This window comes from Callithrix jacchus, chromosome 17 (genome assembly GCF_049354715.1).
Source record: "Callithrix jacchus isolate 240 chromosome 17, calJac240_pri, whole genome shotgun sequence".
Lineage (NCBI taxonomy): Eukaryota > Metazoa > Chordata > Mammalia > Primates > Cebidae > Callithrix > Callithrix jacchus.
Window position 1 is genome coordinate 54750184 of NC_133518.1, and position 24253 is coordinate 54774436.

The window sequence follows — 24253 nt, forward strand, 5'->3', positions numbered from 1 at the left end:
CCCCATTTTCCTTATATATTTTTTCCAAATCTTTGAAGCTTGGCATTTTGTATCCACATTTCTGATCTAGACACTTATTTCATAACCAGCTCAACTGCTGACCCAGTTAAATAATAATGAGTGGATTCTCATAAATCTCAACTTTTTCTCTCAGGAGAACCCATGGAAGAGGCTGCAGAGTGGTGGCTGTGGGAGAAGTCATCACTAGTGATGTCAAAACCCATTGCTTGATTGGTGGTGCTAAACACTAGGTGTCTGCGCACCATCAAAACATTCGGTAGGAGAGAAAGAAAAATTTAGTTAATGCATTGGTTGTTTTGTCCACCTGGTATTCACACAAGTAAAAGAAACAGAGAGAAGAAAATACTGTCTTCCAGAAAATGGCGTGATTTTTTTTTTCTCATAGAAGAAAGTTTGCTTACTGGAGGTTTATGTGGGAAATATAGTATAACCAGTAGTGTGATAGCAAATGTTTAACATGGACACTAGCAGGTGAAGGGAGCGTGAGTTGGTAGAAGGTGCTCATTTTTGTGGTGTATATATTCTCACCATAGTTGATTTCAAGCTACTAACACAACAACACTCAGTGCGGTATTGGGAGAGATGAGCAGAAGCGCACCATTCTGTGGTGTTTCTACCATCCCTAACCTGTGAGGTCTCTACTCACTTACACACTCACTCAGTCATTCATCTTTTATTTATTCAACATTTATTGAGCACCTGCTGGGCAATGGAAATACTGAAATGGACAGGAGGATCTCAAGATAGACAAGAGAGGTGATGACTGTAGGGGAATGTAATAAATGTATGATAGAGTTAGGAATAGGCAAGGTGACTGGGAGGAAGAGTGGCCTCTTGGACTGACTGTTCAGTCCTCCAGCTGCTTCCTCAGAAAGAGTTTGACAAAAGATCCCTTTCCCCAGCTTGATACACTCTCTTTCCTTGGCCTCCAGGACACCATTCTCTCCTGGTTTTGTTTGTTTGTTTGTTTGTTTTTTCCCTGTCTTGTTGGCAGCCCCTTCTCAGTCTCCTTTGTTGCTTCCTCCTTAGCTCTATGACCTTTAACTATTGCAGTGTCCCAGATTCCAGTCCTTGGACATCTCATCTTTTCTACCTCCCTCACCCATTGGTAATTTAATCCATTGTCAAGATTGTAGATGATCTATGGCCCCAGCTGTAGACCATCCCACAACCCTGTACACTAGACTCATCTATCCAATTGCCTGTTTGAAAATCCCCATATGGCTAATACGTGTCTCCAACTTAACATGCTCAAAGTTGAATCCCTGACCTCTGTCCTCTTGCTCCTCCTCCATCTTTGCTGCCCCAGGAAACGGCCACTCTACCCTTTCAGTTGTTCAGGGGCTCAAAACCTATAAATCATTCTTTCTTTCTCTAAGGCCCCAAATTTAATCCATTGGCAAAGATTGTGAACTGTCTTCCAAGCATCCAAGAAGCAGACATGTCTCACCCCCTCCACCACCTTCACCATGGATCATGCCACCATTGCCCGCCTGAATTATTGTATGATGTCCAAATACATCTTTCTTCCTCCACTCTTGTCCACTGCTGCCCCCACCTACAACACACACCTATATTCAATTCGCAACATAGCAGCCAAGTGTCCTGTTGAAAAAAAGGTAGATCATTTTCTTAACCTTGTAGGATTGCTGAGGGTATTGCGATGTGTGGCACATGACAAACATTCAATTTTTGTTAGCTATTATTGTTCCATTTAAATGTTCGAGCTATTATACTATGTGATTTCTTTTTTATTTTATTTATTTATTTTTTGAGATGGTGTCTTGCTCTGTCACCCAGGCTGGAGTGCAACAGCATGCTCTCAGCTCACTGCAACCTCCGCCTCCTGGATTCAAGCAATTCTCCTGCCTCAGCTTCCCAAGTAGCTGGGATTACAGGTGTGTACCACCATGCCTGGCTAATTTTTGTATTTTTAGGTAGAGACTGGGTTTCACCATGTTGGTCAGGCTGGTCTTGAACCCATGACCTCATGATCCGCCCGCCTCAGCCTCCCAAAATACTGGAATTACAGGTGAGCCACTGCGCCCTGCTTATACTATGTGATTTCTAGTATTCGATCTTGTTAGTTCTCACAGACAGGTAGCTTGTGCTTTGAACATAGCACCCATAATCATGAAGATAGTAGGTCTTCAGTTTCAGAGCAGAGGAGATGTTGAGCTACAATACAAATGATGCCCTCAGAAGGTCTATTTTAATAATGGAGACCAATTTAGTTTAATTGAGAGAGCCAAAAATGTCCAATTTGGCAAATTAAGTATCATTAGTATACAGTAAAAATCATGCTTTACTTTTATTACTTTTTAGTTTTGAGATAGGTCTCGTGCTGTCACCCGGGCTCAAGCCACCTCTGCTTCCCAGGCTAAAGCCATTCTCCAATCTCAGTCTCCTGAAAAGCTTGGACTGTAGGTGCACAACACCATGCCCAGCTAATTTTTGTGTTTTTTTTTAAAGACACAAAATATTTGTAAAGATGGGATTTCACCATGTTGCTCAAGCTAGTCTTCAACCCTTGAGCTCAAGGGATCCACCCACCTCAGCCTCTCAAAGTTCTAGGATTACAAGTATGAGCCACTGCACCTGGTCAATTTATCCTTTTTGGTGTACAGTTCCATGAGCTTTGACAGAGGCATACAGCCAGGTAACTGACACAGGTACTTTATCACACCTTGATAAAGTTTACATTTCTCTTGAGTAAAATTGGGATTGCTGGGTCTACCTATGTTGTGGGAAAACTTACATTTTAGATTATTCTTGAATAAACGTAGAACTACTACTCTCACATTCAAGATGTGAAGATAAGTAATTCAAAATCTAAGCTGTTGGAACTATAAAATATTTTGAGCCTTAAGAGAATGTGATTATGGGAACTGAGTCTCAAAAACAGGCAGCTATGGCCAGGCGTGGGGGCTCATGCCTGTAATCCCAGCACTTTGGGGGGCCGAGGCAAGCAGATCATGAAGTCAAGAGATCGAGACCATCCTGGCTAACATGGTGAAACCCATCTCTACTAAAAACACAAAATTAGCTGGGTGTGGTGGTATGTGCCTGTAGTCCCAGCTACTCAGGAGGCTGAGGTAGGAAAATCACTTGAACCCAGGAGGTGGAGATTGCAGTGAGCTGAGATTGTGCCACTGTACTCCAGCCTGGCGACAGTGCAAGACTCTGTCTCAAAACAAAACAAAACAAAACAAAAAAAAAACCAAACAGGCAGCTGTAACCTTTTGTGTCTCTGATTATAGATTAGCCTTTTTTTCTTCCCTACATTATTTTGTAATATGGTGGAAATTACTAAAGGGCACTAAGGTAAGACCCCTTCCTTCTTACCTATTGATCTTTGTTGTAAGTTAACCTCCCTCCTTCTCTCACAGGAATCTTGACTTTCATATTGTCTGAGACGAAATGTTAAGTATATTATGTTAAATTGGAAAGGAGAAAAAAAGCTGGATATAACAGAAAAACTGTAACTAATTAAATTGTTTTAACTCATAAAACAACCTTGTATAGAAAATGTTATAATCTTACTAAATTTTTTTGTTTTCTGCCTATATAAGCAAGAACCTTAATTTTTAACTTTGGAGTACTGATCCCATTCCTTTGAAGCCTGTGCTATCCAAATCCAAATAGCCATTCTCAGCTTTGTGCTTGAATAAACTCTTTTTGTTTTTGAGACAGGGTGTCTGTCACCCAGACTGTAATGCAGTGGCATAATCTCTGCTCACTGTAACCTCCACCTTCCAGGCTCAAGTGATTCTCCTGCCTTGGCCTCTCAAGTACCTGGATTACAGGCACGTGCCACTACCACTTGGCTGATTTTTGTATTTTTGGCAGAGACAAGGTTTCGCCATGTTGGCCACACTGGTCTTGAACTTCTGACCTTAAATGATCCACCCACCTCAGCTTCCCAAAGCTCTGGGATTACAGGCATGAGGCACCGCGCACGGCCAATAAACTTTTTTTTTTTTTTGAGGTGGAGTTTCGCTTTTGTTACCCAGACTGGAGTGCAATGGCATGATCTCGGCTCACCGCAACCTCCGCCTCCTGGGTTCAAGCAATTCTCCTGCCTCAGCCTCCTGAGTAGCTGGGACTACAGGCATGCACAACCATGCCCAGCTAATTTTTGTATTTTTAGTAGAGACGGGGTTTCACCTTGTTGACCAGGATGGTCTCGATCTCTTGACCTTGTGATCCACCCTCCTTGGCCTCCCAAAGTGCTGGGATTATAGGCGTGAGCCACCGCGCCTGGCCTAAACTTTTAGACTGAATTCTGGTCCTTTTGATTATTTCAGGTTGATGATGTAATAGTTGATTTTATAGATTAACTTCACTGGGCTAAGGAATGTCAGATAGCTGGTAAAACATTATGTTTGGGTGTGTCTGGGAGGGTGTTTGTGGAAGAGATCAGTGTAGGTGATCCTCCTCAACGTGGGTGAGCATCATCCAATCCTTTTACCACCTGGATAGAACAAAAAGGCAGGGGAAGGGCAATTAATTGTTGCTCTTTTTGACTTGAGACATCATCTTCTCCCGCCTGTGGACATCAGTGCTCTTGGCGCTCCAGCTTGCAGACAGCAGATCTCTTGGCCTCCATAATCGCATGAGCCAATTTTTACACTAAATCTCTCCCCCAAAAACTCCTCTGTCTCTATATATCATATGGGTTCTGTTGTTCTGAAGAACCCTGACTAATACGCATGAAAAACACTGATGTAAAGGGTAAAATCATTCTGTGCCTTGGAGGATTTTCTACGTGTTTCAGTCAGTAGGAGGAATGATGTGTAAATTAACAAAGTCATCATTTGCAAATGGCTCTATTCAAAATAATTTTGTAAGTACTTAAAAATAGTTTGTTGGCCTTCCTTCCTAAGAAAGATAAACTTTTCCTTTGTTTACACATATTGATTTGCCTTATAAGCAAATCTACTGACAGTGCAATTTCTGCTGAGTGCAAAAGTCCAGCCTGCTTAAACACCTTGATTACCTTGTAGTGCAAGAGGTCTTGCCATGCTGTTACGGGTCATTATTCCATAAGCAAATTGGGCCTAGGGACTTAATCCAGGCTAAGGTGCTCTCCACTCATTTTAATTCATTTTTTTCAATTAGCAATTTTTTTTTTAATTTGGCAAGCTTTTTTTTTTAAAAAAGAAATTAGCAAAAAATTAAAAAAAATAATTTTAGCTATCTGCTTGTTAACTACATTATTAAAAAAACATTTTGGAGGTCTTTCCTTGGAAGGGAGGGCGAAGCTGGAGGCAGACTATACTGTAGGAAGAAGATCCAAGGCCAGAAGTTAGAAGACATGGAGTAGTTTTTGCTCTGATCACACTAGTCATGTAAACTTGGCCTCTTTGGGTATTAGTTTTGAACAGGACAAGGGTAAAGCGAGATGGGTACTCAGACTGGAGACTTTAAGGATATACACTCAGGACTCACTGCACCTACTTTATCCTGAAAATGAGTGCCGGCTTAAATTTTGTGCCTTAGCGTTTCATTTGTCTTTCTCTAGCCCTAGGTTTGCTCAGTTTCCCCAACTGTAAAATGAGGAGCCAGGCTTTGTTATCTCTGTAATCTTTCCCAGGGCTAACATTTTATGTCCCAAACCTAGAGCTTAGGCCAACATAGAACCAGTCAAAGTAAGACACGTGTAATTATCCAGTTGAACTTCATCAATAGCCCAGCTGAATAATTCAGGCCAAAAGTATCCTCTTTTTCTGCAATAGGAGGGTGGATTTTCTTTGCTCTGCATTTCAGGAAGGTTGTAGGAGCAGTCCTGTTACCCTCTATCTTAATTATATCAACAGTCCCTAGGTCACTGGCTCCATTGCTTTTTTCTGAATTGTAGCCCCGGCCATCCACAAATTGCCATGCCATCTCTTGCCCTGTGCTGATACATTCATTTGTGCAATCCAAAAATGCTCAAAATATCTGTGTTGCTGAGGGAGGGCAGTGTTTAGGTGTACAACTAGCTGTGCCCCCTAGGGGTGATATTTATTTTATTTTAAACTTCACATAACTTGAAAGGAAGGCATGAGTCAGTGGCATGCAGAATCCACTCCTACTGACTGGTAAGAGTGACGGTTAAAATTTCAAGAATTTAGCGAGCTGCTTGTTAAACACAACATCATTAAAAATTAAATAAACTTACAATAATAAATTATATTTAAAATGAAGGTAATAAGTAGTAAAATCGCTTCACTTCCTAATTGTTTTACTATATTTAACTGTTATGTTTTTGAGGTTATTTACATCTATTATATGTATATAGTAGAAATACTAAATAACTGTGTGCTACTGCACATCTCTTCTCAACTCTATTTTCAGTGACATCATATGGTAGCTGGAAATCAGACACACTGGGAACATTTACACCATGGAAATTGGCAAATGCTTTGCTAGGGCTTTGCCAGGGATTTTCACTTGCTTGGGTTAACTAAAGAGTTGAAAATACATTACTTGTGATTCATCCTTGCCCTATCTACATAAAGCAGCTTCATATAGTGGAGAGAGCTCTGCCTTGGCTGGTTCTGCTAATAATTTGAGAATACCATCTCTGTCCTTCAACTTCCCTCCTCTCCGGAGCAGGCAAAAGTATATTTTCCCTTCTTATGTCATAAGATTATTAGGATAATAAATCATCATTTCAAGAACAAAACTTTATTTTTTAACTCTTAAAAATAGTTCTGTGGTTTATGATTTGTAGTGTAATAAAAGGGCTTCAAAAAAGTGAATATGTTTGTCTTAGTCTTTTTTGTGCTGCTATAATAGAATATCACAGCCAGAGTTATTTATTTATTTATTTGAGACGGAGTTTCCCTCTTGTTACCCAGGCTGGAGGGCAATGGCTCAATCTCAGCTCACCGCAACCTCCGCCTCCTGGGTTCAGGCAATTCTCCTGCCTCAGCCTCCTGAGTAGCTGGGATTACAGGCACGCACCACCATGCCCAGCTAATTTTTTTGTATTTTTAGTAGAGACGGGGTTTCACCATGTTGACCAGGATGGTCTCGATCTCTTGACCTCGTGATCCACCCGCCTCGTCCTCCCAAAGTGCTGGGATTACAGGCTTGAGCCACCGCGCCCGGCCAGCCAGAGTAATTTATAAACAATTGATTTTTGTGTGTGTGTGATGGAATCTTGCCCTGTCACCAAGGCTGGAGTACAGCGAGATGCTCATGACTCACTGCAGCCCCAACCTCACTGGCCCAAGTGATTCCCCCACCTTTGCATCCCGAGCAGCTGGGATCACGGGGTGCACCACTATGCCCAACTAATTTTTTAATTATTTGTAGATACAAGATCTCACTATGTTGCCCAGGATGGTCTCAGACTCCTGGGCTCAAATAATCCTCTTACCTAGGCCTCCCAAAGTGCTGAGATTATAGGCATGAGCCACTGAGCCTGACCAACAATAGAAGTTTATTTGGCTCATTTTTTCTGAAGGCTGTGAAGGCCAAGATCAAGGAAACACATCTTGTGAGGGGCTTCTTGCACCATCATAACATGGCAGAAGGCATCGTATGGCAAGAGAGTGCAAGTGAGAGATGAAAGAGTCAAAATCACTCATTCTAAGGATGCTGCTCCCATGATAATGGCATAAATCCATTCATGAGGGCAGAGCCCTAATGACCTAATCACCCCTTAAAGGTCCTACCTCTCAACACCGTTGCTTTGGTGATTAAACTTCCAACACATGAACTTTGGAGGATACATTTAATTCATAGCAACCTTATATAAATACAAGGCATTGTTGCAAAAGATCACACAGTCGAAAGAGAATGGTTAATAGATACGAAGGCATAAAGCTAAATAATAAAAAATTTAAAATCCATGGCTAAAACGAAGGGTTACTAATAACTCAGAATTTTGTGTTAAAATTGTTCATTTGTAGGCATTTTTTTCTCCACACACAAAAAATGTGTGAACAAAATGTAAAGGAATTCAGTTAGCACCTAATCCTGTGATTTATTTATTAGAGCAAAGTGGTAAAGTGCCACCTTACCTCCTTCCTCAGTTCTCACACTCGATCTGCAGTTGTGAACTGTGAGCTTGGGCCAGAGAGGGACAATGTCTACTCTCTCTTTCTGCCCACTTGTGGCCATTAGACACAACCTTGAGTGGTCTGAACCCAGCTGTGAACTATAAACTCATGGTGTGGGGGTGGGGGCGGGTTACAAAGTTATGATACAATAATACGAATTCTGAATTCATTTCAATCCCAAAAGCTTTCTCTGTAGAATAAAGAATGATTGTTTTCTAAATGCATCCAAACACTGTTGTTATGAATCAAACACAATTTCACTTCAAAGCCTTACTGAATCCGTGTCTTTCTGTTGTCAGGGCTTAAGCTGTGCTCCAGCCAAAAGCACCCAGCTGAGGGGCCTCATACAAGGGCTGGAAGCTAGGTCACAACTCTCCTCCATGAACCATTTGTCCTACTTAGGCACTGAATCATCCCTGAGTGGAAGTGGTACCATTTTCTAATGGATCCATATAATTGGTCCTCTTTTACCTCATTTCATAAAGCCATGCTAGTAGTAGCAAGGATTCTGTAAAAATTATGTATGTTCTTAATCAACAGATATTAACAACCAGCCACCAGGTACAAATGTTTTTACTATCAGAAAAAGAGGGCTTTATGTCCAAAAAGTTTGGAAAACCCTGGGTTGAGATTTTTGAGTCTGTCTGGACTAATAGTTTCAATTCTCCTCTGGAGTGTGTGTGTGTGTGTGTGTGTGTGTGTGTGTGTGTGTGTGAGAGAGAGAGAGAGAGAGAGAGGGAGACTATCATCTATCTGAGACACTATCACCTATCTATCTATCTATCTATTATCTATCTATCTATCTATCTATCTATCTATCTATCTATCTATCGAGAGAATGAGGTTGCAAAGCTCACCCCCTAATAGAGATCAGGGTAACTGGATTTTACCAGTCTTCATTCTTCTTCAGACTCTGATGAAGATTCTGATAATATTATGGTTGTCATAGATCTATCCACAACCTACCAGTTTGCTTTTACTGCAGAATAAGGCACCTTAGAACTTATGTTAAAGCATCAAACATTTAGTATTTCTCATAAATGTGTGGGTCAGCTGGACCAGCTCATCTAGGGATAGGTGGTCTAGAATGACCTCAGTTACATTATCTGGTGGTTGGCTGGGGCAGTGGGGATACTTGGCCAGGTACTTTTCATCATCTAGTAGATTAGCATGAGCTTATTCACATGATAATGGTCTCAAGGCTCCCAAGAGCAGCCAGAGAGCAAGCACTGATGTGTAAGTGTGCAAGTAGTTTGACATCCTCTGCCTGCATTATGTTTGCTAAATTCCCGTTGGAAAAGTAACGCGTCCAGCCCAGAGTCAGAGTGGGAGGACGCAAAAAGAGCATGGCTAGAAATTGTGATCATGATCGCATAATTATCATGTTCATTGATTTTAAAGACGTTAGGGAACAAAATCCTATTTCCAATTTCCATTAGAGAAAAAGAACTGTTTTCCGCTTTGCCTAACATTATGGCTATGCAATTTTGAATTTTCTATAACAACAAAAAGGAAATAAAACAGATAGAACTAATTTTTATAATGTATTTTATGTAATCCAATGTATTTATGTAATTGAATGTTATTATTTCACTATGTAATCAATACAAAGACTTAGGAGATCTTTTTCTTTTCTTTTTTTTATATAAGCTTCTCAAACCTATTGTGTATTTTGTACTTACAGCATACCTCAATTTGGACTTGCAACATTTTAAATGCAGTAGACACATGCAGCTCGTGGCTACCACACTAGGCAGCATAACTTGATAATATAGACTTCATTTCTTTATTTACATGAGAAAATTGAGGCTTGAAGAGGATCAGTAGCTTTCCCAAGGTCACATGGCTGTTCAGTGGTTGGGCCAGGATTCAGCTCCAGGTTGATTTGACATGCAAGGCTTTGCTCTTTCCACTATACCACATTAGCTGCATCAACAGACTTTTGATGCGATGGGGAGAAAGTACTTGTGTCACATTCCTGCTTTTGAGATGTAAACTACTCACCTTTCCCTTAGTCTGCTGGGTCCAGTTGTTTCTCTGACTTATGGGGCCTTCCACGATGTAGCCTTTACCGGATTCATTCATTTCAGCCTCCTTTCCCAAAATATACCTTGTTAACTTGGGAATTGGAAAACATGTTTCACTTCTGTACTTCCTCCCTTTGGGCCTCCGTTCATCAACACTTTGATATGTATGTGCTCTTCTTTCTTTCTTGGTGGTTCTCAGGAGCAAAAGCTATGTCAATGATTTCTCTCTTATTCTCCTACTCTGTATGCTTATTCTTGTACTTTGTATGCTTGGATGTACAGCATTTTGTAGAGTTCTTTCTTGGGAGTGGGAGCTCAATAAGTCAGTGACCCATTTGAGCTGACATCAGAGAAAGGACCAAGGCTGATCCAAAGAAGGATCTAATGTCCCAAGGGACGTAAACCTAGGGATGTTAGATGATGGCCTCCAAGTACCCAGCTCCTCTGGAAGGAAGGAAGGCAGCTGGCTGACACGTGGCTATGCCATGAACCAGGGGCAGCCTGACACATCACAGGCCCTCAATAGATGTTTCTTGGAAGAACAGATTGCGTATACTTCTAAGTTGATTTGAGCCCAAAGCAAGGAGGGATTGATTGCCCTCCATCCCCACAAAATTGATAAACATAGCATTTTTATAACATTAAGTAAATTCTGAATGTAAACTTTGTGGCAGAATACAATTGGATATTACTGATTGACAATAAAAATAGCAATTAAAAACTGACCAGTCTCTAACTGATCTTTTTCAACATTACACTTTTTTTCTATCTGAACAGAATATGTATATTTTTCAACTTCTTTTATGTTCCCCTGATGAAAAAAATAGCAATTAAAGACTGTTTCGCTCTGATTAATCCTCTCCAATATTTTACCCATTTTTCTGCTTGAAGAGACTGTATTTTAAAGCTCCCTGTGTATTCCTTTTATGAAATATTGGACAGTCTTGGTTTCTGAGGTTTCTTTTTTTCCTTCCATCTAATTAAGCTGATTAGTATCCCATATGGAGTAAAAACAATTGTTTTCAGATATGCTAGCTTACAGTTACCCAAGGAGCTGCAATTGTTTACATGTTTCTCATTTCCTTATGGAAATTCTTAGACTTTGTTAGATAAAGATCTGGCAGACTCTAATTTTGAACATTACAGCCTTTTATTATCAGACATGGCTATATCCTGTTTAGTGGCCTCTGGAATAAAATAGTGTATTCTACAATTTTCGTTCCACAGAATGAACTTTGGAAAGCCTACGCAGCATCCGTTTCCTCTTGCCTGTTTCTAACAGCACTCTGATTTTTGTTCAGGAGTACCTCTACCCCCATGCAGAGCTAAGGTTTAGGGAAGCTGACAATGACTCCAGCTGCAGCGTGGGTCTATAGGTAATTCTACTCCGTTGCCACAGCAGAATCCAGACCTTAGATAAACCATGGGTGGTGGCATGCTCAGGTCAAGGGGATTGGTTCAGGAATGGGCGTGTGACCAAATTGTGACTAATAAGATGGAAGGTTTTGTTAGCGTTTCAGGATAAGAGTAGTCCTAAAGACTGGGGTTACTGTATGAGGTGGTCCCTCTTCCTGTGGATGTTGTTATGGCTGGGAAATGCTACTGTCACCTCGCTGGTACCCTGAGTACACTGCTAACCCACAGAAGAGAAAGGGGCCAAGCAAATCATAGAAAGGCAGATTTTGAGGCTGATGGAGCCACACCTGACAGTTACCCAGCATCTGGACTTTTTCAGTTAAATGAACCAATGAATCCCCTTTAGGGTATGAGCCAGTTGGAATGGAGTTTTCTATTACTTGCAGCCAAAAGCATCCTTGCCAATATAGACAATTTCACCGAATAATTGTGAATCATAAAATAAGAACTCAGTCCTAGGAAATAAAAAATAAATATGTGAGTGAATATAGAGAAGAAAATACAGAGATGTAATATAGTCCTCCCTTCTCCTGTCTTCCAAATGAAGAAACAAGTTCAGAGAGTTATGATTAAGCTTGCAAGTTACAGAGCTGGAATTCTTGCTAGGCTTTTAAGTCATACACACACACACACACACACACACACACACACACACACACACACACACACACTGAGCTATACTTTGACAAATTCCTTCAGAGAAACCCAATGGGGAGTCTGGTATCAGACCCTCCCTTGACCTAATCACACAGCTGTTTTTCTACACAAGGTTCTGTCTCGCCAACCTCGCCATTTTTCTTTAAGTGGCTTGGCTTTTTTTTTTTTTTTAACAATTTATGTTCTGATTGCTTTATTTATAATACATTGAGCTGGTCAAAGGACATCAACAAAAAGAAGATAAATAGAAACTGATTTCAGCACAAATTAAGTGTGTAAATGAACATCATAATCTCATGTTGACATTCCAGGCTTGTGGTCAGGTATCATGGTCATATGTCACCCCTCTTTGGTAGGTAGTTCAGCAACCCCCAGTCACTCCCTAAGTGGAGTCAGTGGTGACCATCTTGCACTGTGGACCACCCAGCTGATGCCTGGTTGAGGGACATTCCCATCATGCCTCTTCCAGGCCCTGAGACCTACACCTCTCTCAGGTCAAATTCAGAAGTCTCTGGACTGGTGTGCCAGGTTCTTGGTATCCTCATTCCACTTTCCTCTCCAGCTTGCAGAAATGATTTTATCCTCTATCTCTATCTATACCGCTATCTCTATTTCTATCTCCATCAACCATATTATACTTTCTCTCTTCTAAACGCCATGCCCTTATTTTCCCATGCTTCTCATTCTTTTTGCACCACTAAAGATCTATCTTTTCTTCTGTCTGTCATAATAAGACTACCTCTTACTGATTTCATGATGAGAACTTCCAACAATCTATTTGTCCCTTTATGTCAACCTTTTTGGTTAAACAATTCAATTTTGAATGTTAGAACATCTCAACATTTTCTTAAGATGATTCATGTATTTAAAAGTAATTTCCCTAAACAATTATAAAAATTTAAAAAAATCTCTCTTTTTCTATTTTCTAAAACCTTCCAGAATTGGAGAATTAGAAGATGTTTTTGACTTAAAAAATTTTTTTTTTCTTTTCTTTTTAAAAAAATTTAAAAAAATTTTAATTTTGATAGGTTTTTGGGGGACAGGTGGTATTTGATTACATGAATAAGTTCTTTAATGCTGATTTCTGAGATTTTGGCACATCCCTCACCCAAGTAGTGTGTACTGTACCCATTGTGTAGTCTTTTATCCCTCACTGCCCCCTCTACCCTTTCCCCCAACTCCCCCAAATCCAAGGTATTGTTCTTATGCCTTTGCACCCTTATAGCTTAGCTCCCACTTATGAGTAAGAACATATGATGTTTGGTTTTTCCATTCCTGAGTTACTCCACTTAGAATAATAGTCTCCAATTCCATCCAGGTTGCTGTGAATGCCATTATTTCATTCCTTTTTATGGCTGAGTAGTAAAGGTATGTATATGTATACATACCACATTTTCTTTATCCACTCATGGATTGATGGGCATTTGGGTTGGTTCCATATTTTTGCATTTGCAAATTGTGCTGCTATAAACACGCATGTGCAAGTGTCTTTTTCATATAATGACTTATTTTCCTCTGGGTAGATATCTAGTAGTGGGATTGCTCGATCAAATGGTAGTTCTACTTTTAGTTCTTTAAAAAAGTTCCATGCTGTTTTCCATAGTGGTTGTCCTAGTTTATATTCCTACCAGTAGTGTATAAGTGTTCCCTTTTCACCACATCCATGCTAACACACACACACACACACACACACACACACACATTTAATTTTTTTATTATGGCTATTCTTGCAGAAGTGAGATGGTATTGCATTCTATTTGTATATCTTCTTTTGAGAATTGTTTATTAATGTCCTTAGCTTACTTTTTGGTGGGATTCTTTGTTTTTTTCTTGATGAGTTGTTTGAGTTCTTTGTAGATTCTGGATATTAGTCCTTTGTCAGATGTGTAGATTGTGAAGATTTTCTCCCACTCTGTGGGTTATCTGTTAATTCTCCTGATTATCTCTTTTGCTGTATAGTTTTTCAGTTTATTTAAGTCTCATCTATTTGTCTTTGTTTTTGTTACATATTCTTTTGGGTTCTTGGTCATGAAGTCTTTGCCTAAGCCAATGTCTAGAAAGGTTTTCCTGATGTTATCATCTAGAATCTTTATGGTTTCAGGTCTTAGATTTAAGTCTTTGATCCATCTTGGGTTGATTTTTGTATAAGGTGAGAGATGAGGATCCAGTTCATTCTTCTACATGTGGTTTGCCAATTATCCCAGCACCTTGGTGTTTTTTTTTTTAAAATGAAGAAATGGTAAAGAAGATAAGTCCTCCACTAGACTAAATATGAGCATGGCACTCTCATACAAATAATATAGTCAACTTCTTATCTGGACTTCATTTTCTACCCCAAGCAATTTGTCAAGATATTTTCATAAATAGGGAGAGTTTTCCTGCCAAGAATTCTGGTGGCAGTTGTCAGGCAATAAAATTGTAATTTCCTGGTTATAAATGGTTTTTCCACTGACAGATGACATCATATTGTATAGATTCATTCTTGAAGAATCTATTGCAGCCCTAAAGTACTACTAACTACCTTTTAAAGGGGCAGTGAACTTTCTGAAGCTTAATAACTAGAAGGATGGCCGGGGGCGGTGGCTCAAGCCTGTAATCCCAGCACTTTGGGAGGCCGAGGCGGGTGGATCACGAGGTCAAGAGATAGAGACCATCCTGGTCAACATGGTGAAACCCTGTCTCTACTAAAAATACAAAAAATTAGCTGGGCACGGTGGCGCGTGCCTGTAATCCCAGCTACTCAGGAGGCTGAGGCAGGAGAATTGCCTGAACCCAGGAGGCGGAGGTTGCGGTGAGCCGAGATCGTGCCATTGCACTCCAGCCTGGGTAACAAGAGCGAAACGACGTCTCAAAAAAAATAAATAACTAGAAGGATATTTTTAAAACTTTTTTTAGTATTCAATAATGGGTATTATATCATTATTTACCATGTAAGTATTATTGTGGCACATTTGCAGACATTGGTAATATGGCCATCGCAGAGTTATACTTGCCTAATCATTTAATCCTAAGGTTTCTTTTTAAAAATTGGCTTATGATCCACAAAGACAATAAGCACATGAGATTTCAGAGCAGAAAACAATCACTGTAGCCTAGAATAACTGAGGTTTCAGCAGTGAAATCAGAGTTGGCCATGCAGGATTCAGCTGGGAGAGAGGGAGCAGAAAGGTAATCTTATCTAGGTGAGTAGTGTGGAAAAGTGTGCAGTGGTGAGAATGCATAAAGCATACTTCAGGGAGCAGTCAACTGACTAATCCGCCTGGGGCAGAAGATGATGTTGTAGAAAATCTTAAAACCCAGGCAAGGTAGTTTGCATTTTTTTCCTTCTGTAAACATATGGGAACCTAGCACTGGAGGCTAGGAGGGAGGGATGAGAGCTTTGAGAAGGTGAACCTGATTGCAGGGTGCGTGGCTCTGGAGGCTGGGGGCCCATTTTAAATGAAATGAAGTCGTCCATGTGCAACTGCAACAGCTTGACTGAAGGAGTGAAAGGAAGAGTGGAAATGATGAGTCAGAGGGGTAGATGTTAGGAAGAATAAGAATAAGCAGCTCTTGGGGACCAACTGGAAAAGGAAGTCCAAATGGAGATAGCGTCCAAGATGATTCCAAAATTTGCAGCCTCCATCATGGTTGGGAAAAACTGCCCTTGGAAAAATCAGGAAAGAAATGGGAGCCAGAATTAGGTTAAAAAAAAATAAGGAATTTGTTCCCTAATAGACTGAGTTTGAGGTGACAGAAAGATAATGAGGTGGCGCTGCTCAGGAGGCAGTGGGAAAGAAGTAACTCAAGTTGAGAAAACCAGTTAGGGCTGGAAATAAGGATCTGGGAGCTGGTGCCTCCTCAGAACGGTCCTCTTTCCTTCCTAATAGAATCCCACCTGTGTTTGGGCTGCCGTGTGCCCAGATGGAAAGGATAAGCCATGATTGGCCAAACCCCAAATATGGTAACTCGTTTCCCTTTGATTGGTTAAGGGGTGAGAGCGTGATTCAGTTCTGGCCAATGAGGCTAAAGGGCTCCGGGGAGGATTTCCCCCCCAAAGAGACCACCCGAGGCCTGAGCTGCTTCCATTTTCTTCCTTCCTGTTCGTGAGCTTGTCAGGGAACCTGGACCCTTTGGAGAGGGGCTGACACACGGATGATGACAAAACAGAAAGATAGTGAGAGTCTCTGGTTCTTAGTGGCCTTGTGGATCTGCTGAACCAAGTCCGGAGGTGCTGACCTTCAGACTTGTTATACATACGCGTATTAAATGTCTTAATTACTTAAGTCACTGTTGGTTGGTATTTTATAATTTTCAGCTGGTTATCTTAACTGATATTGATATAATTACTAATGCTTATGAGAATGGACGAGCCCTGAGAGGAAGAGAAAGACAAAGCCTAGAAACTTTTTTTAGAAATTTTTTTTTTTTTTTTTTTTTTGCTAATTAAACCTTAAGGTTTTTAATTTAAAAGCTATATAGAATTTTTTTTTTAATTTTGAAAACCTAATACTCCTCCTCTGGCAAACACACCCGACAACCTCTCTCCTCGAACCACTCCAGGTGCATTTTCCAGAGAGCATATGTTTCAAATGAAAGGTCAAAAAGGAGATCGGTTTCAGTTTGTAGCTATGGGAGGGTGATTATTTCTTTAATGTGAGCTGCTTCCTGTTGCTAAAACACAGCCCCTTCAAATGAGATTGTTTGCTAAGTGAGGCATCTCCTTCTTCTTTCTTCCTTGGATGAATTAGCAAGCCAGAAGAGTCAGTCTGAGGCTCCTCACTGTGACTGAGGAGCTTTATTTACTCCCTGTGGATAGTGGCTTGCCACCGGAGAGGCCACAGGCCGGAGTGATGGAGCTGACTCATAGGGTAAGGAGAAAATGGCCTGGATCGTTGACAGAGGTAAGCAGTGTCCAATTCCTCCTAGTGGGAGGAGGGAGAGGTTATGGCAAAGAAACCCGTATTTCTTCCACTGGGCAATTAATGCTACTATTTTTCTTGAAAAAGCATTTTTTTTAAGCCATTGAGGATAATTTAGCCCCCATCTTGACAGGACGTACTAATGACCGCTAATGGATACATTCTTTTAATAAATGAAGAGGCACAAGAAAATTGCCAGATATTAAACAGAGTCCCACATGTCTTATCTGAGACTATAATGGCCCTATCAAGTGACCTAAGTGAAAGAAATGTGACTCTTCGGAGGTTAAAGGAGTCTATTTTTCCTTAGTGCAATATAAATTCATGGCTAGAAAGAACAGTAATTCATTGGTCTACCCTGGGAAATATTTAAAGGGGTCTGTATCTCAAGTTAAATGATGCATTTTCTATTGGTAGTAAAGAAAATATGAAATAGGTACCTCTGTGCACTATGGATTTATGTAATTGGCTTTTTACCAGGTAATGTAGCCTAAAGCTCTGTCGTCTCTAATGCTTGGAATTTTTGGCAAAGAAATGAAAGAACCTGAACATTATGATTATTTTACTTTTTTTCAATACCTTCCAGGGTGTGGTCTTTTTGTTTGGTAATTTTAAACTCCATTCTTGAAAAGGTTTCTCAAGATTTAAGCAATTCCTAGGACTCCATACTCAGGGAATATTTCTTTAAATAAATAAAAAATTCAAATTAATAAGAAAAAGATAACCCAGAAGAAAAATGGACACAGGAAATGAACCAGAAACTCAAGAGGAAATGGCCAATAATCTGATGAAAAGGCGAATGACGTGTATGGTGGTCTTCTGCAACTTGCCATTTTCTTTCTCTCTAGCTCTCGCTCACGCTCTATCTCTGTCACTCTCACTCTTGCTCTGTCACCCAGGCTGTAGTACAGTGGCATGATCTCGGCTCACTGCAACCTCCGCCTCCAGGGTTCAAGTGATTCTCATGCCTCCGCCTCCTGAGTAGCTGGGCCCACCGGCCTGCACCACCACACTGGCTAATTTAAGAAGGTGAACCTGGTTTCAGAGTGAGTGGCTCTGGAGGCTGTGGGCCACTTTTAGATGAAATGAAGTCGTTCATGTGTAACTGGAACAGCTTCACTGAAGGAGTGAAAGGAAGAGTGGAAATGATGAGTCAGAATGGGAGACTTTTGAGAAGGTTTTGCCATGTTGGCCATGCATATCTCAAACTGCTGACCTCAAGGGGTCCACTCGTCTTGGCCTCCCAAAGTGCTAGGATTATAGTCATGAGCTACTGCACCCAGCCCAGCTTGCCATTTTCAATACAACACTATGCCTCTGTGCTTTACCTGTCCATGGTATCATGTGTAGCAACATCGTTTTCACTACAGTAATTATTCAGAGGAGGAGTATTCCACAATTTTGTTCTTCCCACATGTAGCATGAATCCTACTTAGAAATTTAGAAATTTAGAAAGCTTACAAACAGCTTAAAATTATAAAATGGATTGTGTATGGATATATACATACCTGAAAAAACTGCTTAACGAGCAAAATCACGATAAAAACAATCTTCAAAATGATATTTCCTTCATGGAGAGGGAGACTGACACTGGGGATAGGATGGGAAATGTATCAGTCATCTATAGCTGTGTAACGAGCCACCCTAAAATAGTGGCTTAAAACAACCAGTTATTGTTCATGATTCTCTGGGTCAAGATTTCAGGCAAGGCTTGGCAGGGATGGGTTGTCTCTGGCTCACTCATGTGTCTGCATTCAGACTTCCTGCATTCAGCCAAGATGGCATCACACTCAAGGCTGGGGCCATGGCGCTGTGTGTTGGATGGGGTTCTCAGACTTCCTCCACATGGCTTCTCTCTTCATGCAGAGTTCCATTTTTCGTCCCATGTTCCTTTCCCTCCAAGAGGTTAGCCTGGAGTTCTTTACAAGCAGAAAGCACCCATGTTATATTTGTATAACTCAAACTTGATGGCAACTAAAATATATTGGCAGAGGTGTGCTCTGTGGTCCAATATGTTCAGGAAACGCTGCATTTTGGCATCTCCTTGTGGAGATTCCACTGCAAACAAAACAAAGCTTGCTAAAGTCTCTGAGAGGTCTTGCAAAGAGCAAAGAAAGACAAAAGGTGGAGATGCTACATCTTCTTTTTCCAGGGATTTACAAAGGAAGGGCTGGCTTAGATAAAGCGAGAAGGCTTGCCTTATGAGAACCTTGTAACTCTGAACTCTGCTATTCCTGTACCCTTCAGAGTCCCAGTATAACTGCAGGTGACTCTGACCGCCAAGGCCTCTAAACACTTCTAAACCTGTAGGGAGTAGCCACAAGGCCAGAGGGTCAACAGTGCTTCTCCCAGAGTCCGGCCACCTACGTTTCTGCCCTCTCCACTGTCCTGCCAATGACCTTGTCTTGAGTTAGTTCACCTTCTTTTTTTTTTTTTGAGATGGAGTTTCGCTCTTGTTACCTAGGTGGAGTGCGATCTCGGCTCACCGCAACCTCCGCCTCCTGGGTTCAGGCAATTCTCCTGCCTCAGCCTCCTGAGTAGCTGGGATTACAGGCATGCGCCACCATGCCCGGCTAATTTTTTGTATTTTTAGTAGAGACGGGGTTTCACCATGTTGACCAGGATGGTCTCGATCTGTTGACCTCGTGATCCACCCACCTCAGCCTCCCAAAGTGCTGGGATTACAGGCTTGAGCTCCCGTGCCTGGCCTAGTTCACCTTCTTAACTCCTGTCTCTTGATTGCTTTAACCCTCATGACCTGCTCTGATCAATTATCAGCTTGTCCCTGATGCATGATGAACATAAACTCTTTGAATTCTTTTCTTTGAAAGTTAATCCATGTTAGCTATGACAAACTCAAATAATACCAAAAGGTGAAAACTTTCCCTTGTCTATTTCAATCCCACATTCCCACCATTAACAGTTGAGCAGTTCAGTTTCCTTCCAGATGATTTCCCATGTTTATGTAAGCACATGTGTATATATATTTGAACAAAATGGGTATCAACATGTTCATATAGTTGTGTAATCTTTTTCATTTAATATATCATGCATATTATTACATATCACTACATATAGATTGGTCTATTTATAATAGCGTAAATGGCTGGGTGCAGTGCTCCTGTCTGTAATCCCAACAGTTTGAGAGGCCGAGGAGGGAGGATTGCTTGAATCCAGAAGTACAAGACCAGCCTGGGAAACATAGTGAGACTCCCTTCTACAAAACCACAACTGAAAAGTCAACTGGGCATGGTGGCACATACCTGTAGACCCAGTTAGGAGGCTGACGCAGGTTTGCTTGTGCCCAGGAGTTTGAAACTGCATTGAGCTATGGTTGTGCCACTGTACTCCAGCCTAGGCAACAAAGTGAGTGTCAGAAAAAAAAAGTGTCTTACTCCAAAGTATGGAAGTTGCTTTATTTATTCAGCTCTTTTCCTCTGGATCAATGTTCGTTGCTTCTTATTTTTTTGCTATTGTAAATGATGTGGCTGTGACTGCCTCCCCACCTACTCCCACTCCATGTACGTAAATTTTTGTACATTCATGTCAGCTAATGTTCTCAGGAACACGTTTCTAGAGGGCAGTGCTGGATCTTAAGGCATGCCTGGCCTCCTCTGTCTCATTATCCTTTTGACCCTGATATCCTAGAGACCTCTGTTGTTACCTGCCTGCCTGCTTAGATGAGTTTGTGGTTCACCTGTTCTGGGAGTCCTCCTTAGAGAGCCAATCGCTTATCACATGCCCTCTAAAGGTTTGTCTAGGCAGCCTAGTCCATTGCTCCCATTAGTTGACAACTATGCTCTATTACAGCACTTGCCACATTGTGTTATAATTGTTTTTCTACTTGTCTAATTTCTCCATTAGATTGGAACTTTCCAGAGGCATCATCAGTGTGTGGCACAGGGCTTGGCCCTCAGGCCAAATTCATTAGCAAATTTTATTGAACTCACATTGTGTGCCAAACACTAGCACTGTGTACATAGAGCTATGGACAAAACCAAATTCCCTGCCTGAGTGGGCAGAGACACACAATCAACAAACAATTATAAATAATTGGTTAGATGAAAAGTGCTATATAAAGAAAAATAAGGCACAGTACAGCCTGAGAGAAGGCTGCTGTTCACAGGTGGCTTATATTTGATCTAAATGAGATGAAGGATTGAGATGGCTGCTTGGGGAAGAACTTTCCAGGCATGAATGCCTGAATGGAGCATCTCTATTCCCTGGTGTGAGAGAAGGGATGTAACAAAGATTCCCCCAGGACCAAAAGGATCTGAGATAAAGTTAATTTGATTAAGGAGCTTAACGTGAATGCCACACCTTGGGTTTTCCAGAAAGACTCCAAGATGACCGGTGTTTAGGAGGCTTGTTAGAAACGCTTGGAGGATCAACACCTGTTGGGGAAGGAAGAAGACAGAAAGATTGGGCAGAGGACAGAGTTGGTCTATGGTGCGGTCTTAGTGGAGGTTTCCATCGGCCGTCGGGAGTTCTGAAGCTGGGCTGGCCCTTCTGAATGGTCCCAAGTTGGGGGCTGGATCTTTATACCTTGCCTTAGTCCGTCATTAGATATTGGCCGCCCCAGGAAGGGGTATGACTTTGGATGAGGTGGCTTCCCTCTGCCACAGTAGTCTTCAGCAGCTGAGGGCTACTTTAATGATTTCAACTTCTTCGTTTTGTTCCCCCAGCACCGGGAGTGGTGGTTTCTCAGTAGTGGAGGGAGGGAGTCCTTCCTTCCTGAAGGAAGATCTGGGTGGACCGCTGGGCTCAGTGTTCATCACCATGAGACAAGGTGGCACGTCGTGATGGGCAGCACAACATGCTAGGGTGGGAGGGGGTGGGCAGGCAATAGACGCAGGTCTAAACCTCGCTGCACTGGAGAGAAAATAAGAGGAAAAGTTGTTGAGATGGTTTTCTGAGCCTGTGTGCCCTCACAGTCCTTTCCTTTTCTTAGCTTGCTCACTGGTGCTGACACCTGCAGGCTGCATCTCTCAAGCTCCTCATCAGTTGGTCTATGGCAGGTTTGACCAGGAGAAACCACTGATCAGACATAAGCAAGAGGAAAGGAGAAACCAGAATATTTCCATTTTTCATCTTTGTCTTGGGCAGGAACTCCATTAGCAGCTTGTCTTTTCCCTTGTTCTAACTCTCCTGTGCAGGCTGACTGTGTTTGCAGCTCCCATAAAGGTATCTCTCGGTCCCCAGCTCTGGCCATACTACTGTGGTAGATGTGAGGAGCTCAGGTCCTCTTTAAAGAAGGACTTGCTGACCTATTACAGGTGGTGCAGCCAGCAGCCAGCAGCCAGCCTCCAGCTGCCAGCTCCTTCAGGGTCAGCTTTACTTGCAGAGAACCATCTTGCTTGAGGTCATGCCCTTCCCGAAGCAGCTGGCATCTGGTGACTGGAGGAAGTGGGGTGTTGAATGCCCAGCCATTCTGGCTTGTTGGAGGACTCAGGTGGGCTGAGTTTTCAGTAGGTCTGCATTAATTGTGGTTTCTGCTTCTGCCCATTCTGCTACTCCTCTTTCTCTTTCCCAGGTGTTGACCTCTCATGAACACCTTGCACTGCAGTATATTTCTAAATGCTTCTGGAGAGCTCAACCTGCAACACCACTTCTCCCCTCTGCCTCCAGGCTAGAGATGGGAGTGGCTTCCTGCTGGTGCTAATCTCTAGGTGGCCTCACCATGCCCCATTTGGACACTCTGCTCTTGCATCACCCATGTAACAAATTAACTGCAGTAAATCCCCATCTCTTTAAATAAAGTAGGTTCTGCCACAGCCAACATTATATTGAATGGAGAAAAGTTGAAAGCATTCCCCCTGAGAACTGGAACAAGACAAGGATGCTCACTTTCATCACTTCTATTCAACACAATACTGGAAGTCCTAGCCAGAGCAATCAGACAAGAGAATGAAATAAAGGACATCCAAATAAGTGAAGAGGAAGTCAAACTGTCACTGTTTGCTGATGATATGATCATGTACCTAGAAAACCCTAAGAACTCATCCAAAAAGCTTATAGAACTGATAAATGAATTCAGTAAAATTTTAGGATACAAAATTAATGTACACAAGTCAGTAGCATTGTTATACACCAAGCTGAGAATCAAATTAAGAACTCAGCCTCTTTTACAATAGCTGAAAAAAATAAAATAAAATACTTAGGAATATCCTGTTACCAAGGAGATGAAAAACCTCCACAATGAAAACTACAAAGCACTGCTGAAATAAATCATAGATGGCACAAACAAATGGAAACATGTTCCATACTTGTGGATGGGTAGAATCAATATTGTGAAAATGACCATACTGCCAAAAGCAATCTACAAATTCAGTGCAATTCCCATAAAAATACCACCAACATTCTTCACAAAACTGAACAAAGCAATCCTAACATCATATGGAACCAAAAAAGAGCCCACATAGCTGAAGCAAGCCTAAGCAAAAAGAACAAATCTGGAGGCATCATGTTACCTGACTTCAAACTATACTAAAAAGCCATAGTCACCAAGACAGCATGGTACTGGTATAAAAATAGGCACATAGAGCTATGGAACAGAATAGAGAACCCAAAAATAAAGCCAGATACTTATAGCCAACTAGTCTTCAACAGAGGAAACAAAAATGTAAAGTGGGCAAAGGACACCTCATTCAACAAATGGTATTGGGATAATTGGCAAGCCATATGTAGAAAAATAAAACTGGATCCTCATCTCTCATTTTATACAAAAATCAACTCAAAGACTTAAATCTAAAACCTGAAATAATAAAAATTCTAGAAGATAACATTGGAAAAATGCTTCTGAACATTGGCATAGGCAAAGACTTTATGACCAAGAACCCAAAAGAAAATGCAACAAAACAAAGATAAATAGGTAGGACTTAATTAAAATAGAAAGCTTCTGCACAGCAAAAGAAATAATCAGTAGAGACAACCCACAGAGCAGGAGAAAATCTTTGCAATCTATACATCTGACCAAGGACTGATATGTAGAATCTACAAGGAACTCAAATCAGCAAGAAAAAACTAAAGAATCCCATCAAAAAGTGGGCTAAGGACATGAATAAAAATTCTCAAAAGATGTACAAAGGGCCAACACACATATGAAAAATGCTTAACATAACTAATTATCAGGGAAATGAAAATCAAAACATAATGAGGCCAGGCGAGGTGGCTCATG

At 41.2% G+C, this 24253-nt stretch overlaps 1 protein-coding gene across 1 annotated transcript in view; it reads left to right on the top strand.

Moving 5' to 3' along the window:
• LOC108588860 (uncharacterized) overlaps positions 1-23924 on the top strand; it is a 102463-nt gene extending 78539 nt beyond the window's left edge. The window contains exons 7-8 of the mRNA XM_078354567.1: positions 16906-17058; positions 22610-23924. The gene's annotated coding sequence lies outside the window, so the exon portion shown is untranslated. The remainder of the gene's footprint in view (positions 1-16905; positions 17059-22609) is intronic.
• The last annotated feature ends 329 nt before the right edge of the window (positions 23925-24253 follow it).